The sequence below is a fragment of the Arachis ipaensis genome, chromosome B3 (genome assembly GCF_059453495.1).
Source record: "Arachis ipaensis isolate K30076 ecotype BB chromosome B3, ASM5945349v1, whole genome shotgun sequence".
Taxonomy (NCBI): Eukaryota; Viridiplantae; Streptophyta; class Magnoliopsida; order Fabales; family Fabaceae; genus Arachis; species Arachis ipaensis.
Window position 1 is genome coordinate 109,062,484 of NC_142438.1, and position 22,927 is coordinate 109,085,410.

Sequence of the window (22,927 nt, forward strand, 5' to 3'; positions counted from 1 at the left end):
TCTAGGATTCGCTTTAGTTCTCTATTTGAGACTTTAGCTTACCCATTAGTTTGGGGATGATACAGTGTTTCTATTTTATGGTGAACTCTGTATCGGATTAAGACAGAATCCAGCTGTCTGTTGCAGAAATGAGTTCTTCCATTACTGATTAGTGTCCTGGGGACACCAAACTTGCGAAAAATATTCTTTTAGAGGAACTTCATTACTACTTTAGTGTCATTAGTTGGTGTTGCTATTGCATCGACCCATTTAGACACATAATCTACTGCCACAAGGATGTAGGTGTTTGAGTATGAGGGCAGGAATGGTCCCATGAAATCTATGCCCCATACGTCAAACAACTCAATCTCTAAGATTCCTTATTGAGACATTCTGTGACCATGAGGAAGGTTGCTAGCCCACTGGCAACTATCACAGTTACGGACGAACTCCCTAGAATCTTTAAAGAGAGTAGGCCAGTAAAAGCCACTTTGGAGTACTTTAGTGGCTGTCTGCTCATCTCCAAAGTGTCCTCCATAGTCAAAGCTATGGCAATGCCATAGAATTCTCTATGCCTCTTCTTCAGACACACAGCGTCGGATTATTCCATCTGAGCATCTCTTAAAGAGATATGGTTCATCCCATAGGTAATATTTCGCATCATGCATGAGTTTCTGGGCTTGCTGCCTAGAAAACTCTTTGGGAATGAACTGTATAGCCTTGTAGTTCGCAATGTCTACAAACCAAGGTGCTGTCCAGATGGCATAGAGTTGTTTATCTAGAAAAGATTCAGATATGTCAGTAGAGGGAGAAGGAGTGCCTGCTATTGGCTCAATCTGGGACAAGTGGTCAGCTACCTAATTTTCTGTCCCTTTTCAATCTCTAATTTCTATATCAAACTCTTGCAGGAGTAATACTCATCTTATAAGTTTGGGTTTAGAATCTTCCTTAGTAAGTAGATACTTTAGAGCAGCATGGTCAGTATAAATAGTAGGATCTAAACTTGTCAATGGCATAAACTACTACAAGTATCTCCTTTTCTGTAGTAGTGTAGTTTTTCTGTGCATCATTTAATATGCAACTAGCATAGTAAATGACATGCAGAAGCTTGTCATGTCTCTGACCTAGGATTGCACCAATTGCATGATCACTTGCATCACACATTAGCTCAAATGGCAGGTCCCAGTTGGGTGCAGAGATGATAGGAGCACTGACAAGCTTGGCCTTCAGAGTTTCAAAGGCATGCAGGCATTCTTGGTCAAAGACAAATGGAACATAAGTGGCCAAGAGATTGAACAGGGGTTTGGCGATTTTAGAAAAATCTTTTATGAACCGCCTGTAGAATCTTGCATGTCCTAGGAAGCTTCTGATAGCCTTAACACTAGTAGGTGGAAGCAAGCGTTCGATTATTTCCACCTTAGCTTAATCCACTTCTATCCCTTTATTTGAGATCCGATGCCCAAGAACAATGCCTTCAGTTACCATGAAGTGGCATTTCTCACAGTTTAGAACTAGGTTTGTTTCTTGGCATCTTTTTAGGACCAGGGTCAGATGATCAAGACAGGAGTCAAATGAGTCTTCACAAACAGAGAAGTCATCCATGAATACTTCAAGGAACTTCTCTACCATGTCAGAGAAGATGGATAACATACATCTCTGAAAGGTGATAGGTGCATTGCATAGGCCAAATGGCATTTTTCTATAGGCGAATACGCCCGAAGAACATGTGAATGCCGTCTTTTTTTGATCTTGTAGATGTACTGCTATTTAATTGTACCCGGAATATCCATCCAGGAAACAATAAAAAGCATGACCTGCTAGTCTTTCTAGCATTTGGTCAATGAAGGGTAAAGGAAAGTGATCTTTTCTGGTGGCGTCATTGAGTTTTCTATAATCAATGCACATACGCCACCCTGTAACTGTCCTTTTCGGGATCAGTTCATTATTTTCATTGTGAACCACTATCATTCCTCCCTTCTTAGGAACAACCTGGACATGACTCACCCATGGGCTGTCAGAAATGGGATAGATAATCTCATCCTCATAGAATTTAGTGACCTCCTTCTGCACTACTTGCTTCATGGCTAGGTTCAATCGCCTCTGTGGTTGTACCACTGGTTTGGCATTATCCTCCAGCCGGATTTTATGCATGCATCGGGCAGGGCTAATGCCCTTAAGGTCACTGATTGTCCACCCAAGGGAGGTCCTATATGTTTTAAGCACTTGGATTAGTTCTTCTTCTTCCTGTGGCTCTAATGTAGAGCTTATGATCACAGGATAGGTCTCTCCCTCTCCTAGAAATGCATATTTCAAGGAGGGGAGTAATGGCTTAAGCACAATGAAGTCAATGCTCAGACATCCCTCAGGAATGTCTAGGTGTTGCATACCCTTCACAACATTCAGTACGAACTTCTCCTCATTGACTCTTAGGGTTACTTTCCCTTTTTCAACATCAATGAGGGTTCGTCCAGTGACTAGGAAAGGTCTTCCTAGGATGAGAGATGCACTCTTGTGCCCCTCTATGTCCAATACCACAAAGACAGTGGGAAAGGCAAAAGGTCCAATCTTGATAATCATGTCCTCTATTACTCCTGATGGTATCTTAATAGACCCATTAGCAAGTTAAAGACACATGCAGGTTGGTTTGACTTCATTAGTCAAGCAGAGCTTATTTATTAGTGAAGCTGGTATTAGGTTAATGCTTGCTCCAAGGTCACATAGAGCTGTCCTTGTACAAGAATCACCTAGAGTGCATGGTATCATAAAGCTTCCAGGATTTTTAAACTTCTCTGGCAAGCTGTTCTGAATGATTGCACTGCATTCCTCAGTGAGGAGGACTGTTTGTGTCTCTCTCCAATCCTTCTTATGACTTAGAATGTCCTTAATGAACTTTGCATAAGAAGGTATCTGTTCAAGAGCTTCTGCGAAAGGGATCTTTATCTCTAATGTTCTGAGATACTCCGCAAAGCGAGCAAACTGTTCATCCCTTTCCTCTTGACAGAGTTTTTGAGGAAATGACATTTTAGCCTTGTACTCATCAACCTTGGTTGAAGGAGGCCGAATTCCATGTGAGTTGGAAGAGGGGTTACTAGCTTGCTTAGGAGGGTTGTTATCAATGAACAACTGACCTCCCAATGCCCATGCTGCTGTCCCCTTGGGTGTTTGGACGCCCATTCTCTCCCTTTTCTTGCGTTCAACGCCAGTAGGGTTATCTTCTATGGGTTTTTCATTTTTATTATACTGATGTTGGGTGTTTAAGGCTTTTCCATTCCTCAGTTGGATAGCCTGGCATTCATTTGTTATCTGCTTAGATAAATTGCTGCCTTGTTTGACTCAACTGGGCTTCTATATTCCTGTTAGAAGCCTGAGTTTCTCGCAGAGCCTCTTGCAGTTCTAGTATTTGCTGGGCAAGGGTGTGCAGTTGTTGAGTCAATGGGCCATCCTGCTCTGGAGGGTTAGGTTTAGCAGCTACTGCCTTAACCTCTCCTTTTATAGAGGTCTCAGGAGATGAGTACAGATGCTGATTAGTGGCAACTGTCTCAATAAGCTCTTGAGCCTCTCCTATGGTCTTTCTCATGTGTATGGAACCACCAGCAGAGTGGTCCAAGGCCATTCTAGCCATGTCTGAAAGCCCATATTAGAAGATGTCTAACTATACCCATTCTGAAAACATTTTAGTGGGACATTTCTTTAGCATCCTCTTATACCTTCCTGATGAGCGGATAATGTTATACGCTTTTTGGCATTGTTTTTACATAATTTTTAGTATGTTTTAGTTACTTTTTATTATATTTTTATTAGTTTTTATGCAAAAATCACATTTCTGGACTTTACTATGAGTTTGTGTATTTTTCTATAATTTCAGGTATTTTCTGGCTGAAATTGAGGGACCTGAGCAAAAATTTGATTCAGAGGCTGAGAAAGGACTGCAGATGCTGTTGGATTCTGACCTCCCTTTACTCAAATGCGTTTTTCTGGAGCTACAGAAGTCCAATTGGCACGTTCTCAATTGGGATGGAAAGCTAACATCTTGGGCTTTCCAGCAATATATCATAGTCTATACTTTGCTCGAGATTTGATGGCCCAAATTGGCGTTCAACGCCAGCTAGAGACCCTTTTCTGGCGTAAAACGTCGAAACTGGCACTAGAACTAGAGTTAAACGCCCAAACTGGCATCCAAAGCGTTTAACTCTAGAAAAAGCCTATGCACGTGTAAAGCTCAATGCTCAGTCCAAGCACACACCAAGTGGGCCCCGGAAGTGGATTTCTGCACTATCTGCACTTAGTTACTCAATTTCTGTAATCCTTATTAACTAGTTTAGTATAAATAGCACTTTTTACTATTGTATTCAGATCATCTTATGCCATTGTTCACATTTGGGAGGCTGGCCATTCGGCCATGCCTAGACCTTTTTCTCTTATGTATTTTCCAACGGTGGAGTTTCTACACCTCATAGATTAAGGTGCGGAGCTCTGTTGTTCTTCATGAATTAATGCAAGTACTATTGTTTCTCTTTCAATTCACGCTTACTTCTTCTCTAAGATATACTCTCGTACTTAATTCAGTTAATTCAGAATGAAGGGGTGACCCGTGACAATCACCCACTATCTTCGTTACTCGCTTAGCCAAGATCTGCATGCCTACCAACTACAAGCGGTCTACATGATGTTCAACGTAGTCATTAGACGACAGCTTGAGTATAATCTCTTAGGCCTCTGGTTCGTGAGTTTGACTTGCATCTCCTGACAACAGAGCAGTCAAACTCACAGAGATCAGAACCTTCGTGGTAGAGGCTCGAACCAATTGGCAGCATTCCCGAGATCCGAAAAGTGTAAACCTTATCTATGGTATTCCGAGTAGGATCTGGGGCGGGATGACTATGACGAGTTTCAAACTCACGAATGTTGGGTGCAGTGACAGTGTACAAAAGGATAGAGAGATTGATGGGAAGCAGAAGCTGGTGAATTAAAAATTTATTAAAATGGTTACGTTGCGAGTATAGTTCTTAACTCACCGAAATCTGCCTATCAATTTAGAAATATGTCACAGAGAATTTAAATTAAAATTACTGGGAGTTTTAAGTCCCAGGTCGTCTCCCAACGAGTTGCAGAAAAGTGTGCTGTTTTATTAATCAGATGTTCCAAGAAGTTGAGCTAAGTAAATTGGAATTTAAATTGAGGAATTTTAAATAATATAAATAAAAGCCTTGACTGGGAATTGATTAGTTAGAATCTCTATCATTGATGGAGTGATTTTTAAGATTGATTTATAATTAACGGTTACTCTGTTTGGTTATCCTTTACTAGGTAAGGGAAAGTCAAACAAGTTGGACTGCCAGATCTATTCACGAGTTACAACCCACTTAGTTCAAAGGGATTGACGTTGGTGACAGGATAGTAATCCAACATTTAACCCAACTATAAATTTCTCCTTCAATCCTTCCAACTCAAGAATTCCTTTTAATCAATTCCCTATCAAGTAATGAAACTACTCATGCATTGTAAATAAAGAATCCATGGCACATAAAAGGGAATTAAAAGAAGACATGATTATTGGAATTGAAATTAAATTAAAGAGAAATAATCCTTGCATTAATTAATCATAAAAGTATCTGAATGACAAAATTGAACATAACAAAGGACATGGAAGAATAAAACCAAGTTAAGAGAACAAACTAGAGTGATGAAGTCTTGATGAGGAAATAACTCTTCTCAATGTTCCAATGCTAAGATCAATTGAAAATTAAAATCCTAAAAACTAGAGAGAAAAACCTAAGAGAGTGAAAAACTAGATCTCAAACTTCTGAATGAATGTGTGTGTTGTTTCTGCATATTCTCTGACTCTAGTCTGCTGTTCTGGGCCGAAAACTGGGCCAAAATAAGGTCCAAAATTGCCCCATCGAATTCTACAGATTATGCAGATCGCACATGTCACGCGATCGCGTCGTCCATGCGATCGCGTCGCTTGTGCTTTTTTCTTTTCCACGCGTTCGTGTCGTCCACGCTACCGCGTCGTTTGCGCTTTCCAATCTGTGCGGCCGTGCAAGCCATGCGACCGCATCGCTGCGATTTGTGCTCCTTCGCGCGGTCGCGTGAGCCATGCTACCGCGTCACTTCTCGCTGGTTATCTCCTCAAATTCTTGTGTTCCTTCCATTTTTGCTAGCTTCCTCTCCAATCTCCATCTCATTCATGCCCTATAAGGGCTGAAACACTTGACACACAGATCACGACATCGAATGGAATAAAGGAGAATTAAAAGTAAATAATTAAAGTCTCTAGGAAGCAATTTTCAAACATGTACTGAATTTAGGAAGAAAATCTAAATGCATGCTAAATTGATGAATAAGTGGGCAAGGATCATGACAAAACCACACAATTAAACACAATATAAACCATAAAATAGTGGTTTATCAACCTCCCCACACTTAAACATTAGCATGTCCTCATGCTAAATTAAAGGAGACAAGGAAATTAGTATGAACATGCAGAAACTCATGAAATGTAATACAATCCTACGTATATAAATAAATGCAACTATATGATTATTGTCCACTTGATCAAAAGTAAATAAGCCTTTCAAAACAGTTACAAATCAAATTCCACTAATTCTATCATTATACAATAAAACTGATAAAAGTGCAAGAAGATAGCTTATTAAGGCAGGAAACATGAAAATTCAAGCATTGAACCCTCATTGATAATGTATGTACGCTCTAATCTCTAGTGTATAGGGTAATCACTCAATTCTTTTCTAGTCAAGTTTTCTAACTTTTGTTTTTCTCTTAACCAATCAACAACAGTTAATATACCAATGCAAACATCATGAGGTCTTTTCAGGGTTGTAATGGGGCCAAGGTGCAGGTAAGGATATACATATGGCTAAGTGAGCTTTATAAATTGAATCTTTAATTAACCTAAGCTCTCACCTAATATACATATATTCTATATACTTTTAAATTCATGCTTAGCTACCCATAATTCCCTTTTTCAACCCATACTCATGTTTCAACTTTGTATTTTAATTCTATCATATGTGCATTGATCTTTAAATTCTGAATTTAACATTGGGGTAATTTTGTCCCCTTATTTATTGATTTTTTTTAATTTTTTTATTTTTTTTTATATAAATAAAGCTTATCAATGCACATAGATTTTTCATTCTTATATTTTCACATGAGTAGGTATCCAAATTCCCTTTAAATTTTCATGACATATCCCTCAACAACTTTTGTTCCTGTAATTTCCCATACTTAACTAGCACACACAATTCTATCTTAAGCTAACCAAAGATTCAATTTGGGATATATAATTGTTTTTCAGCTTAAGGTTAGTAATGTGGTGAAATATAGAACAAATGGGGTTTCAAAGGCTCAAAGTGGTTAACAAAGGTAATTGAAAAGGGTAGGCTTGATTTGGATAAGTGAGTTTAAACAAATAATGGCCTCAATCATGTGCAAGCATGTAAATATAATAAATACTGGACATATAAGATAAAACAAAATATAGATTACAATCATAGAGAAGTAAACACACAAGAATAAAATGATTATGGTTAAATAATGTAACCATACATAAAGGCTCAAATCTTTCACAGATTGTGTGTTCTTTAGCTCAAACATCATGTTCCAAATACAACTCAAGAAGATTTATCATAAAAATTTTGAAAAATTAGTGAAATTTTGTTCCAAAGATAGATTTTTAAAAGAAACTTATTGTCTTTTCAATCAAGTAGAGCATGCATGCAACTATTCTAACCTATGCAGTTTATTCTATTCTATAAAAGAAAGAAAATCTAACTAAAATATCCTAATTATTGGTGCCAGAGAAGAGAATTTACCTCCGGAAGTCAGGTACTGACCGACCTCCCCACACTTAAGGCTTTGCACCGTCCTCGGTGCCATCTGTCAGGAACAGGGGTGGGCTGGTGGCAGTATCTCCACAGTCGGGATCATCATGGCTCCCGGTGCTGGTAAAAGAAGTGGAGTCCGGGGTGTCTGAGTATCTGAAGCGTCCCTTGAGTAGCTCCTTGAGGTGTTTGAATCGGCGCTCGTTACGGTGCTCTCTCATCTTAGCTTTCAGTTCATGCCGATCCAATTTTTCAAGTATCTGCTGGAGCAATTTCTCGGTTGTAGATGCTTGTGGTGTTGAAGAAGGAATAGCTTCAACTGGCTCAGTAGGTTGGCTTGTAGTGGCTGCTGAAAGTCTGAGGTATTTCCCGTGAGGGATATATTGATCATCCCGTGGAAGCATGGCTTTGGTGTCCCCAGCTCAGTAGGAGACTCTGGCTGCTGAGACAAGATCTGAGACCAAGGCGGGAAAAGGTAGGTTGCCCGCGATTTGTACATGCTCCATAGCATTCCGGATGTGTCTTGAAAGATTCAGAGGTTGGTCTGTAAGGATGCACCATAGTAGAACAGCCATGTCTGCAGTGAAGGAGGACTCATGAGTGCTTGGAAAGACGTAATGGGACATGATCTGTGCCCATACACGAGCCTCCAAGGTAAGTGTGGAAGCCAAGATTCCCTTAGGGCGGGAACGGTGGTATCCGTAGATCCAACGGCTGCCAGGTAAAGCGATGACTCCGAGAACGGAGTTCCAGTCAAATTGGTATCTCTGGCGCTGAAGGGTGGCTTCTTGAAAAGCGTCCATTCCTGCAGGAATAGGGGGAAGACTCAGAACTTGCTGAATGGCTTCTTCTGTGATGGGGACTTGCTTTTGCCGGACATAAACAGACTGCAGGGTCGGCATGTAGAAGTTGGAGTAGAACTCAACTACCCAAGAAAGATTGACCTGCCTTGGCTGTTTCCGTAGGAAACCCCATTGTCTTCGCTCAATTTGTGGCTCAACAAAGGTGGCAATATTGGACAGGAGGATAAGAAGGTATTCATTGTTATAGTTCCTTTCTGCCAGGATGGGGAACATCTGCTCACAGTAGCGATTGGAAAACCGCGCAACGTCCTTTGCTGGAAAGGCTTTCTCCTTTTCGTCAACCTTTATTATCCTCTTGACTCGTTTTGTTGAGGGCTTGACTGCGGTTGAAGAAGGCTCTGCCACTAATGCTCTTTTAGTTCCCCTTCTTGCTGGTGGTCTGGAAGTTGCTTTCTCCTTTCTTTTCTTGGTGGCCATCTTGAAAGAAGGGAAGAGAAAGAAAATTAAATGCAAAGAGAGATACAGCAAGGAAGGAAACGGAAAAGAGGGTGAATGATACACAGTAAAATGTAGATGACATTAACACATGCTCTCGAGTACATATGAAAAGCCATCAATGGGAAATAGCTAGTGCATAAAAAGACAAGTGAATGCAAGGTATTTATTGGCATGCTGGCAAAGGGCATGAGTAGCATAGGCCGAGCATTACTTTGTAACAAACCATCACGTTTGTATTGACAATTGAATTCAATTAATAAAATAATAGGGGAAAGTTGTGAAAAGCAAGCATTGAATAGTATAGGAACATAGAGAAGTGCATAATGCCACATGGGCTTTTTCACAAACACATAGCATGCATGTTAAACAAGATGTAAAAAGTATGAAATTGAACATGCAAGCAATCCCCAAAAAAATAATAATAATAATTGTCAAATAAATTGTAACAAGTCACAAGCATATGGTGAGGGATAATGACTCAAAAAATTTCTAACACCATGTAAAAAGGGAAAAGAAGAATAAAGAAAATAAGAGTTTGAAAAGAAAAAGAAAAGAAAAAGAAAATAATAATATATACATAATATAATAAGAATGATAGAAAAGAGAAGAAGGAAGAAGAAGGTGAAACCTTGTTAATGGAGGAGAGAGAGAGAGACTGAGATAGAAAGGAGAAGGGGGAAAGAAGAAAGAAGGAGGGAAAAGAAAAATTAGGATTTGGAGGAAAGAAAGATAAGATAATTTGGCAATTGGGGTTTAGCTGTGCGGCGCATTCGACGCGGCCGCCTGGGGCATGCGTTCGCATGGGGGCACGTCAGGGAAGGGGACGTGATCGCGTCGGTCCCGCGGTCGCGTGGCCTATGTTGCGCTGCTGGCGCGAGTGTAGTCTCGCTCCAGCACAACTCTCTGTTCGATTCATTTCAATTGCCAAAATTGGGTGACGCGATCGCGTGGGTCATGCGATCGCGTGACTATGCGTCAGAAAGTAATTGACGCGGCCGCGTCGGCGACGCGGTCGCGTGATAAGGATTGTGCTTTCAGCACCAATCCAGCACCACTCTCGCACAATATAGCATTGTGCACCCTTTTACGTCGAAAATGCAGGGCACGCGGCCGCGTGAGGCAGGCGGTCGCGTGGGAGGCCATGATTTCCATGCAACGCGGTCGCGTCAGCGGCGCGATCGCGTGGAGTAATTTGTGCCATTGGCACGACTCCAGCGCTCCTCCTGCGTAACTTTCTGTTTATTTTTATTTTTCTTTACTCCTCCTGCCACACGGACGCGTCGCTGGTGCAATCGCGTCGCGCGGCGAAATTTTTTTTTTTAATGAGAAATATAAAGACATGTAATTGAAAGAGCACGGAAGCACTAATAAAGAGAAGAGTTATTAAAGAAGAAAAACTTAAAGTGAAGAAAGGAACGATCATACCGCGGTGGGTTGTCTCCCACCAAGCACTTTGCTTTTACGTCCGTAAGTTGGACGCTCCACTAGCTCAATCTGCTGCTATGTGGGGATCTTCCAAGTGGAAGATCTCAAGCTCCTTATTTTTCTGCACCTTCTCACCATGGTACAGCTTTAGGCGGTGTCCATTAACCTTAATAAGTTCAGAACTTGAAGGATGGCTTAGGTGATAAGCTCCGTACGGTTCAGCCTTCTCTATTCTGTATGGACCTTTCTATTTTGATCTCAACTTACCGGGCATGAGCCTCAGTCGAGATTTGTAAAGGAGAACAAAATCTCCAGGTTGGAACTCTCTCTTCTTGATGTTTTGATCATGCACAGCTTTCATCTTTTTCTTGTATATTCTGGAGTTCTCATAAGCTTCTAGGCGAAGGTTCTCCAGTTCCTGTAGTTGCAACTTTCTTTCAGTTCCGGCTTTCTCAATTTCCATGTTGCACTCCTTAACTGCCCAGAAGGCTCTGTGTTCGATTTCAACTGGAAGATGGCAAGCTTTTCCATAAACTAAGCGAAAGGGACTCATCCCAATGGGTGTCTTGTATGCTGTTCTGTATTCCAACAGCGCATCTTGTAGTCTGGTGCTCCAGTCTTTTCTATGAGGCTTCACTATCTTCTGCAAGATACGCTTAATTTCTCTGTTTGACACCTCGGCTTGCCCATTAGTTTGGGGATGGTAAGCTGTTGCAACTTTATGGATTATCCCATGCTTCTTCATCAATCCTGTTAGTCTTTTGTTACAAAAATGGGTGCCTTGATCGCTCACGATCGCTCGTGGTGATCCAAAGCGGCATATAATATGGTTTCTCACAAAGGAAACAACAGTGTTAGCATCATCAGTGCGGGTAGGAATTGCTTCCACCCATTTGGAAACATAATCCACAGCTAACAATAGATAAAAATATCCACTAGAATTTGGAAATGGACCCATGAAGTCAATGCCCCAGACATCAAAAATTTCACAGAAGAGCATATAGTGTTGAGGCATCTCATCCCTCTTGGATATGTTACCAAATTTCTGGCATGGGTGACAAGATTTACAAAACTCAGCAGCATCTCTAAAAAGAGTAGGCCACCAGAATCCACAGTCCAAGATCTTTCTAGCTGTTCTTTGAGGGCCAAAGTGTCCTCCACTCTCAGATGAGTGACAGGTCTCTAAAATGGACTGGAATTCTGATTGAGGTACACATCGTCTATTATCTGGTCAGCGCCACATCTCCATAAATATGGGTCATCCCATATATAATATTTAGACTCGCTTTTCAGCTTGTCTCTTTGATGTTTAGAGAAATGTGGAGGAAAAGTGCGGCTAACTAAATAATTAGCAACAGGTGCGTACCAAGGGGTTACCTCAGATACTGCTTGCAGGTTGTCAAAAGGAAAATTATCATCTATAGGAGTAGAATCATCCTTAATATGTTCAAGGCGACTCAAGTGGTCCGCTACTAAATTTTGATTACCACTCCTATCCTTTATTTCTAAATCAAATTCTTGTAACAGCAGTATCCAATGTATAAGTCTTGGTTTGGATTCCTTTTTAGCTAATAAATACTTTAGAGCTGCATGGTCCGAATACACTACTACTCTAGTACCAAGTAAATAAGCTCGGAATTTATCCAGAGCGAAAACAATAGCAAGTAGCTCTTTCTCAGTAGTAGTATAATTGGACTGGGCAGTGTTTAAAGTCTTAGACGCATAGGCAATAACAAAAGGATTCTTACCTTCACGCTGAGCCAGCGCTGCTCCTACTGCATGGTTGGAAGCATCGCACATGATTTCAAACGGTTGGCTCCAGTCGGGTCCTCTCACAATTGGGGCTTGAGTTAGAGCAGTCTTCAGCTTATCAAATGCTTGTTCGCAATCTTCACTGAACTCGAACTCAATGTCCTTCTGCAGTAATCTGGATAAGGGAAGTGCCACCTTACTAAAGTCTTTAATAAATCTCCTGTAGAAACCTGCATGGCCAAGGAACGAACGGACTTCCCTCACAGAAGAGGGGTAAGGTAAACTAGAAATAACATTCACCTTTGCTGGGTCTACAGAAATGCCATTATTAGATACCACATATCCCAATACAATCCCTTGCTTTACCATAAAGTGGCATTTTTCAATTTGTATTAATACATCTATCTAATACTCTAGATAATCCATCTAAGCAAAGGTTAAAAGAATCACCATAAACGCTAAAATTGTCCATAAAAACTTCCATACAGTCCTCAATAATATCAGAGAAAAGACTCATCATGCACCTTTGGAAAGTAGCTGGTGCATTGCACAAGCCAAAGGGCATTCTCTTATAAGCGTAAGTCCCAAAAGGACATGTAAAAGTAGTCTTTTCCTGATCCTCAGGAGCTATATGAATTTGGAAATAACCTGTGTAACCATCTAGAAAGCAATAATGTGATTTACCTGACAGGCAATTCAGCATTTGATCAATGAATGGAAGTGGGTAGTGATCCTTACGGGTAGCTTGGTTGAGACGCCTGTAATCAATGCAGACTCTCCAAGCATTCTGAACTCTAGTTGCTATGAGCTCTCCATGCTCATTCTTCACGGTAGTGACTCTGGACTTCTTGGGCACAACTTGTACTGGGCTTACCCATTTACTGTCTGAAATGGGATATATGATACCTGCTTCCAATAGTCTGGTCACTTCCTTTTTGACAACTTCCAAGATGGTGGGATTCAATCTTCTTTGTGGTTGACGGACAGGTCTTGCTCCATCTTCCAAAAATATTCTGTGCTCGCATACTTGAGGGTTGATTCCCACTATGTCTGCCAAACTCCACCCAATTGCTTTCTTATGCTTCCTCAGTACATCAAGTAACTGCTCTTCTTGCTGAGAAGTCAGTTCCTTTGCAATAATAACCGGAAGCTTCTGCTCATCCTCAAGGTAAGCATATTTGAGATGTGGAGGGAGAGGTTTCAATTCTAACTTTTGATCATGGGCAGGCTCTGGATTATCTGGGGCTTGCGAAAATGGCGAAGTGTCCTCATTGTTAGTCAAGAGGGTCCCCACACTTGGACCTTGTCCAGTGTGCCTCTCTTCGAACTCTTCTTTTTGAACTTCAGCCACACTCTCGTCTATGACATCACACTGGAAGATAGAACGATCTTCTGGGGGGTTGTCAATGACTCCATTCAGATTGAAGATCACTATGCGGCCATCTATTTCAAAGGAGTATGTTCCTGAAAAAGCATCCAATTTGAATTTTGATGTCTTCAAGAATGGTCTTCCAAGTAAGATTGATGATGGCTTATCTGAATCATTATGGGGCATCTCCAAGATATAAAAATCAGTGGGAAATGTGAGCCCTTTAATGTTCACCAAAACATCTTCAACAACTCCAGCCACTATAATAATGCTTTTATCTGCTAACACAAAACGAGCTGCCGACCTTTTTAAGGGAGGGAGCCTTAAAACATCATATATAGACAAAGGCATTATACTGACACATGCTCCTAAATCACACATGCAATCATAAATTACTACACCACCAATAGTACAACTAACTATGCAAGGACCTGGATCACTACATTTTTCAGGTAATCCTCCCATTAAAGCAGATATAGAACTACCTAAAGGAATAGTTTCTAATTCATTAATTTTGTCTTATACATAAGTCTTTTAGAAACTTTGCATATTTAGGTACCTGCTGAATAACATCAAAAAGGGGAACAGTTACCTCAACCTTTTTGAATATTTCTACCATTTTAGGATTAGGTTCCAGCTGCTTCCTGGGCTTCCTTGCAAGTTGTGGAAATGGAATGGGAGTAGTATTTTCTGTGGTGCCTGCGCCTTTTGGTGCCTCTTCCTGTGGTTGAGCTATCTCTTCTTCAGCTATGTCCTGTATATCCTCTTCCTCTTCAACATCTTCGATTTCTACCACCTCTTCAGCTGAGGCGTATTCTGGTGAGCTTGGTTCCTCCTGATTCCTCTCCTGCAGTGTGGTTCCAGACCTCAGGGTGATGGCATTAATGCCTCCCTTCGGATTGGGTAATGGTTGAGAGGGGATTCCAGTGGTGCTTGAAGGTTGGCTACTGGAATTTTGTGCTGAACCAAGTTGTGTCAATAAAGCTTGTAGAGTAGAGGTGAAACCATTCAGACTGGCGTTAATATTGTTCACGATGGTATTTTCCATGGCCAGTTGTCTTTTCTCAAAAGCTTGTAATAAATCTTCATTAGAAGATACAGAAGAATGAGTAAATTGAGAGGTTTGCTGCTGATTGTTCGGTGGTCCTTGGTTTTGCCTCAGGTGAGGTGCTCGGTAAGGTTAATTTTGCTGCCTGTTGTTGTTATTATTCCACCTCTGATTTCCCTGATTATCTCTGCCCCCCTATTATTGTTGTCCCTCCAATTCTGGTTTGAATTGTCCTGCCATCCATGGTTATTATTTCCACTTTGATTGTACCCTTGGTTGGGGCGGTCATAGAAGTTGTGAGTGGATGCCACCATGTTGTCTTCTTGTTGGAGCTGCGGGCATTCATCAGTGTAATGGCTGTAATCAGCACAAATTCTGCAAATTCTTTGTGGAACTAGTTGTTGGTTTTGCTGCGGTTGAGTTTGCTGAGCTTGTTGGCTCAACTGCATTTGCTTCAGCAGGTTGGTCATCTCACAAATGCTTCAATTTAGAGCAGCAGTCTCTATGCCAGAAGATACTTCTGCAACGGCTTTTGAACGACCTTGCTTCTGTCTGTGGTTCCGAGTAGATTCAGCTAAATCACTGATCAATTGCCAAGCTTCATCAGTGGTCTTGTACTTCTTCATAGACCCATTGCTGGCACTTTCTAATGTGGTCTTATATTGGGGCCTCATACCTTGTGTGATATAGCTGAGTAGCACGATCTTGTCAATCATGTGGTGGGGGCATGCTTCCAGAAGATTATTGAAGCGCTCCCAGTATTCAAAGAGAGTCTCATTGTCATCCTGAACAATTGTAGAGATATCCTTCCTCAGTTTATCAGTAACTTCAGATAGAAAGAATTTCTCCAGAAACTCCTTTCTGAGTGTATCCCAGTTGGATACATTTGCTAGAGGTTGAGTGTAGTACCACTCTCTTGCTTTTCCCTCAAAAGAGAACGGAAAAGCTTTCAGCAGAATTGAAGTTTCATCAGTGCCATCACGCCTGACAGTAGAACAGGCTGCCTGGAAATCTCTCAAGTGCTTGATAGGCTCTTGAGCAGGTAGGCCATGAAACTTGGGCATCAAATTTAGCAGTGCAGTCTTTATTTCAAAATCGGTAGCTACCGCTGGATGATGCGCTTGAAACGGTTGCATTGTAAAATCAGGAGCTCCTTCCTCCTGAATGGTAACTCTTCTAGCTACCATGTTTTCTGCGCGTAAAACAACCGAATCAGTAGAACGGGGGCTGGTTTCTTCCTCAAATTCACTTTCAGATCCGCCTTCAGAGTGGGCTAACCTACGCTGTTCTCGCCTTATTCGTGAAATTGTTCTTTCAATTTCAGGATCGAATATTAGCAAGCGCGGATCAGGAAGTGAACGCGTCATTTGATGGAAGAAACATGCAGCTCATAATAGAAAAATTAAATAAAATACAAATAAATAAATTCTAATTAATAAAATTAGCACTCTATTGCAAATCCCCGGCAACGGCGCCAAAAATTGATGGGAAGCAGAAGCTGGTGAATTAAAAATTTATTAAAATGGTTACGTTGCGAGTATAGTTCTTAACTCACCGAAAATCTTACTATCAATTTAGAAATATGTCACAGAGTATTTAAATTAAAATTACTGGGAGTTTTAAGTCCCAGGTCGTCTCCCAACGAGTTGCAGAAAAGTGTGCTATTTTATTAATCAGATGTTCCAAGAAGTTGAGCTAAGTAAATTGGAATTTAAATTGAGGAATTTTAAATAATATAAATAAAAGCCTTGACTGGGAATTGATTAGTTAGAATCTCTATCATTGATGGAGTGATTTTTAAGATTGATTTATAATTAACGGTTACTCTGTTTGGTTATCCTTTACTAGGTAAGGGAAAGTCAAACAAGTTGGACTGCCAGATCGATTCACGAGTTACAGCCCACTTAGTTCAAAGGGATTGGCGTTGGTGATAGGATAGCAATGCAGCATTTAACCCAACTATAAATTTCTCCTTCAATCCTTCCAAATCAAGAATTCCTTTTAATCAATTCCCTATCAAGTAATGAAACTACTCACGCATTGTAAATAAAGAATCCATGGCACATAAAAGGGAATTAAAAGAAGACATGATTATTGGAATTGAAATTAAATTAAAGAGAAATAATCCTTGCATTAATTAATCATAAAAGTATCTGAATGACAAAATTGAACATAACAAAGAACATGGAAGAATAAAACCAAGTTAAGAGAACAAACTAGAGTGATGAAGTCTTGATGAGGAAATAACTCTTCTCAATGTTCCAATGCTTAGATCAATTGAAAATTAAAATCCTAAAAACTAGAGAGAAAAACCTAAGAGAGTGAAAAACTAGATCTCAAACTACTGAATGAATGTGTGTGTTGTTTCTGCATATTCTCTGACTCTAGTCTGCTGTTCTGGGCCGAAAACTGGGCCGAAATAAGGTCCAAAATTGCCCCCATCGACTTCTGCAGATTATGGAGATCGCACATGTCACGCGATCGCGTCGTCCATGCGATCGCGTCGCTTGCGCTTTTTTTCTTTCCACGCGTTCGCGTCGTCCACGCTACCGCGTCGTTTGCGCTTTCCAATCCGTGCGGCCGCGCAAGCTATGCGACCGCGTCGCTGCGATTTGTGCTCCTTCGCGTGGTCGCGTGAGCCATGCGACCGCGTCACTTCTCGCTGGTTATCTCCTCAAATTCTTGTGTTCCTTCCATTTTTGCTAGCTTCCTCTCCAATCTCCATCTCATTCATGCCCTATAAGGCCTGAAACACTTGACACACAGATCACGGCATCAAATGGAATAAAGGAGAATTAAAAGTAAATAATTAAAGTCTCTAGGAAGCAATTTTTAAACATGTACTGAATTTAGGAAGGAAATCTAAATGCATGCTAAATTGATGAATAAGTGGGCAAGGATCATGACAAAACCACACAATTAAACACAATATAAACCATAAAATAGTGGTTTATTAGAGATCCTATTCCGACACAAGTGAGAACCGACAGATGATTAGCCGTGCAGTAGCTGTGCCTAGTATTTTTCATTTGAGACGAGAGATCTGACAGTTGATTAGCCGTACAGAAACCGTACCTAGACCATTTTCACTAAGAGGACGGATGGTAGCCATTGACAACGGTGATCCACCAACATACAACATGCCATGGAAGGGAGTACGCATGATTGGATGAAGACAGTAGGAAAGCAGAGGTTCAGAAGCAACAAAGCATCTCCAAACGCTTATCTGAAATTCCCACCAATGAATTACATAAGTATCTTTATTTTAATTTACATTTTATTTATCTTTCAATTATCAAAACTCATAACCAATTGAATCCACATGACTAAGATTTACAGGATGACCATAGCTTGCTTCAAGCCGGCAATCTCCGTGGGATCGACCCTTAATCGTGTAAGGTTTTATTACTTGGACGACCCAGTGCACTTGCTGGTTTGTTGTACCGGAGTTGTGAAAAATGTGATCACAATTCCGTGCACCATGTTTTTGGCGCCGTTGCCGGGGATTGTTCGAGTTTGGACAACTGACGGTTCATCTTGTTGCTTAGCTTAGGTAATCTTCTTCTTGTTTCAACCTTTATTTTATTTTCAAAAAAAAAAATTTTGTTTTCGAAAAATTCATAAAAATTTTTAAGAATGAACTCCATCTTAGAGCTTCATGATGATATGTTGAAGCCTGGTTGGCTATTAAGCCATGTCTAATCTTTTGGACTGAGGTTTTCACTTATCATTGCAGGAGCCTTTGGATTCTTATTTATTGGATTGTTGTATGTAATGCTATGCTAAAGCTTGGCTGGCCATTTGGCCATGTCTAATCTTTTGGACCGAAGCTTTAGAATAACATTACAGGAACCTTGGAATTCTTATTAAAAATTTTTTGAATTTCTTAATTTTCTTTTTCCAAAATAATTTTGAAAAAAAATTATTAAAATCATAAAAACCAAAAAAATTTTGTGTTTCCTTTTTAAGTCATGTGTCAAATTTTAAGTTTGGTGTCAACTGCATTTTTTTAATTTAATTTTTTTTAAATTTTCAAAAATTCATGCATTATGTTCTTCATGATCTTCAAGTTGTTCTTGATGATTTTCCTTGTTTGATCTTTAATTTTTCTTGTTTTGTGTTTTTTCTTGTTTTTCTTGTGCATTTTCAAATTGTTAGTGTCCCTAGTACAAAAGTTCTTAAGTTTGGTGTCTTGCATGTCTTTCTTTTCTTAAAAATTTTCAAAAATATGTTCTTCATGTTCATTGTAAGGCCCACATCGGTTGGAGAGGGGAACGAAGCATGCCTTATAAGGGTGTGGATACCTCTCCCTAACATGACGCGTTTTGACGAGTGAGTGTGGGGGGCTTAGGCTATCATCCCTATCGTCAAAGGCAAAACCGTGAGGCCTTGTGTGCCAAAGCGGACAATATCGTGCTAGCGGGTGGTCTGGGCTGTTACAGATGGTATCAGAGCCAGAACCTGGATCGATGTGCCAGCGAGGGCGCTGGACTCCCTTAGGGGGGTGGATTGTAAGGCCCACATCGGTTGGAGAGGGGAACGAAGCATGCCTTATAAGGGTGTGGATACCTCTCCCTAACATGACGCGTTTTGACGAGTGAGTGTGGGGGGCTTAGGCTATCATCCCTATCGTCAAAGGCAAAACCGTGAGGCCTTGTGTGCCAAAGCGGACAATATCGTGCTAGCGGGTGGTCTGGGCTGTTACAGATGGTATCAGAGCCAGAACCCGGATCGATGTGCCAGCGAGGGCGCTGGACTCCCTTAGGGGGGTGGATTGTAAGGCCCACATCGGTTGGAGAGGGGAACAAAGCATGCCTTATAAGGGTGTGGATACCTCTCCCTAACATGACGCGTTTTGACGAGTGAGTGTGGGGGGCTTAGGCTATCATCCCTATCGTCAAAGGCAAAACCGTGAGGCCTTGTGTGCCAAAGCGGACAATATCGTGCTAGCGGGTGGTCTGGGCTGTTACATTCATCATGATCTTCAAAGTGTTCTTGGTGTTCATCTTGACATTCAAAGTGTTCTTGCATGCATTATTTATTTTGATCTTACATTTTTATATTTTGTTTCATTTTATTATTTTTCTCTCTCCTCATTAAAAATTCAAAAGTAAAAAAAATATATTTTCCTTACTCTTCTCATAATTTTCGAAATTTTGAGTTGACTTGGTAAAAAATTTTTAAAATTTAGTTGTTTCTTGTTAATCAAGTCAAAATTTTAATTTAAAAACTTTATCTTTTCAAATCTTTCTCAAAATCAATTCTTTTTCTTTTTTTTTATGATTTTCAAATTTCATTCTTAAAATTTTTCAAAATCTTTTTCATTTTTCTTTTAATGTTTCTGAAAATTTTAAAACTAATTTTTCAAAATCTTTTTCTTAATTTTATTTCATATTTTCGAAAATCCTTGCTAACAATTAATGTTTTGATTTAAAAATTTCAAGTTTGTTACTTTCTTGTTAAGAAAGGTTCAATCTTTAAATTCTAGAATCATATCTTTTAGTTTCTTGTTAGTCAAGTCATCAATTTTAATTTTAAAAAATCAAATCTTTTTAATTCCTTTTTCAATTCTTTTTCAAAATAAATTTCAATCATATCTTTTTAAAATTTTAATTTTAAAATCTTTTTCTAACTTCTTATCTTTTCAAAGTTATTTTCAAATCTTTTTCAATTAACTACTTGACTTGTTTGTTTTAATTTTAAAAAGTTTACTATTTCTTATCTTTTTCAAAACCACCTAACTACTTTTCCAGTTCTAATTTTTGAAAACAACTAACTACTTTTTCAAAATTCTTTTTAATTAACTAATTGTTTTAAATTTTAATTTTATTTTATTTTTTTAATATTTTTGAACACTAACTAAATAATTAAAATAAAAATAAAAATATTTTTCTTTTATTTTACTTAAAAAAAATTCGAATACTCTCTCTGATCTCTTTCTATTTATTTTATTTAATTAATAACACTTCTCTTCTACTCATAATTCGAACCCCTCTCTCTTCTCTCTGTTCGAATTACTCATCTCCTCTCTCTTCTCATTCTTCTATTATTCTATTCTTATACTCACATAAAGGAATATCTATACTATGATATAGAGGATTCCCATTCTCTCTTTGTTCTCTTCTTTTTCATATGAGCAGGAACAAGGATAAGTACATTCTTGTTGAAGCTGATCCTGAACCTGAAAGGACTCTGAAGAGGAAGCTAAGAGAAGCTAAAGCACAACACTCCGGAGAGGACCTTACAGAAAATTTCAAAAAAGAAGCAGACATGGCAGCCGAACCCAACAACAATGCTAGAGATGCAAGGAAGATGCTTGGTGACTTTACTGCACCAACTTCCAACTTCTATGGAAGAAGCATCTCAATTCCTGCAATTGGAGCAAACAACTTTGAGCTTAAGCCTCAATTAGTTTCTCTAATGCAGCAGGATTGCAAGTTTCATGGACTTCCATTGGAAGATCCTCATCAGTTCTTAGCTGAATTCTTGCAAATCTGTGACACTGTTAAGACCAATAGGGTTGATTCCAAGGTCTACAGACTTATGCTTTTCCCCTTTGCTGTAAGAGACAGAGCTAGGATATGGTTTGACTCACAACCTAGAGAAAGCCTGAACTCTTGGAAAAAGTTGGTCAATGCTTTCTTGGCTAAATTCTTTCCACCTCAAAAGATGAGAAAGCTTAGAGTGGAAGTCCAAACCTTCAAACAGAAGGATGGTGAGTCCCTCTATGAAGCTTGGGAAAGATACAAGCAATTGATTAGAAGGTGTCCTTCTGACATGCTTTCAGAATGGAGCATCTTAGGTATATTCTATGATGGTCTGTCTGAATTGTCCAAGATGTCATTGGACCACTCTGCTGGTGGATCTCTTCATCTGAAGAAAACACCTGCAGATGCCCAGGAACTCATTGAAATGGTTGCAAATAACCAGTTCATGTATACTTCTGAAAGAAATCCTGTGAATAATGGGATGACTCAAAAGAAAGGAGTTCTTGAGATTGATACTCTGAATGCCATATTGGCTCAGAATAAAATATTGACTCAGCAAGTCAATATGATTTCTCAGAATCTGACTGGAATGCAAGCTGCATCCGACAGTACTAAAGAAGCTTCCTCTGAAGGAGAAGCTTATGACCCTGAGAATCCTGCAATGGAAGAGGTGAATTACATGGGAGAATCCTATGGAAACACTTATAATCCTTCATGGAGGAATCATCCTAATTTCTCATGGAAGGATCAGTAGAAGCCTAATCAAGGCTTCAATAATAATAATGGTGGGAGAATTTGGTTTGGCAATAGCAAACCTTTTTCATCATCGTCTCAGCAACAGACAGAGAATTCTAGGCAGAGCCTTTTTGACTTAGCAACCATAGTCTCTGATCTATCTAAGACCACTCTCAGTTTCAAGATTGAAACAAGGTCCTCCATCAGAAATTGGAGGCACAAGTGGGTCAGCTGAGTAAAAGAGTTACTGAAACTCCTCCTCGTACTCTCCCAAGCAGTACAGAAGAGAATCCCAAAAGAGAGTGCAAGGCCATAACTATATCCAAAGTGGCCAAACCTGGAGAGAGTAAAAAGGTAGTGAGATGCCAAAACTGTCTGAATTCTGAGTTCCTATGGATGCCAATCATTCTGAACTTCAAAGGATAAAGTGAGATGCCAAAATTGTTCAGAAGCAAAAAGCTACTAGTCCTGCTCATCTAATTGGAACTAAGCTTCATTGATATTTTGAAATTTATTGTATTTTCTCTTCTTTTTATCCTATTTTGTTTTTAGTTGCTTGGGGACAAGCAACAATTTAAGTTTGGTGTTGTGATGAGCGGATAATTTATACATTTTTTGGCATTGTTTTTACATGGTTTTTAGTATGTTTTAGTTACTTTTTATTATATTTTTATTAGTTTTTATGCAAAAATAACATTTTTGGACTTTACTATGAGTTTGTGTATTTTTCTATAATTTCAGGTATTTTCTGGCTGAAATTGAGAGATCTGAGCAAAGATCTTATTCAGAGGCTGAGAAAGGACTGCAGATACTGTTGGATTCTGACCTCCCTACACTCAAACGCATTTTTCTGGAGCTACAAAAGCCCAATTGGCGCGTTCTCAATTGGGCTCGAAAGCTAACATCTTGGGCTTTCCAGAAATATATCATAGTCCATACTTTGCCCGAGATTTGATGGCCCAAACTGGCGTTCAACGCCAGCC

General features: G+C 39.7%; 2 non-coding genes across 2 annotated transcripts; one reads left to right on the plus strand and one right to left on the minus strand.

Annotated features, from left to right (window-relative positions):
* The first annotated feature begins 15,431 nt into the window (after positions 1-15,431).
* On the plus strand, positions 15,432-15,539 carry LOC148571996 (small nucleolar RNA R71). Its single transcript, XR_015908532.1, has one exon. It is a non-coding gene; the product is annotated as a small nucleolar RNA R71 (small nucleolar RNA).
* Positions 15,540-21,396: 5,857 nt separating this feature from the next.
* On the minus strand, positions 21,397-21,504 carry LOC148571997 (small nucleolar RNA R71). The gene has a single exon (XR_015908285.1). It is a non-coding gene; the product is annotated as a small nucleolar RNA R71 (small nucleolar RNA).
* Between the last annotated feature and the right edge of the window lie 1,423 nt (positions 21,505-22,927).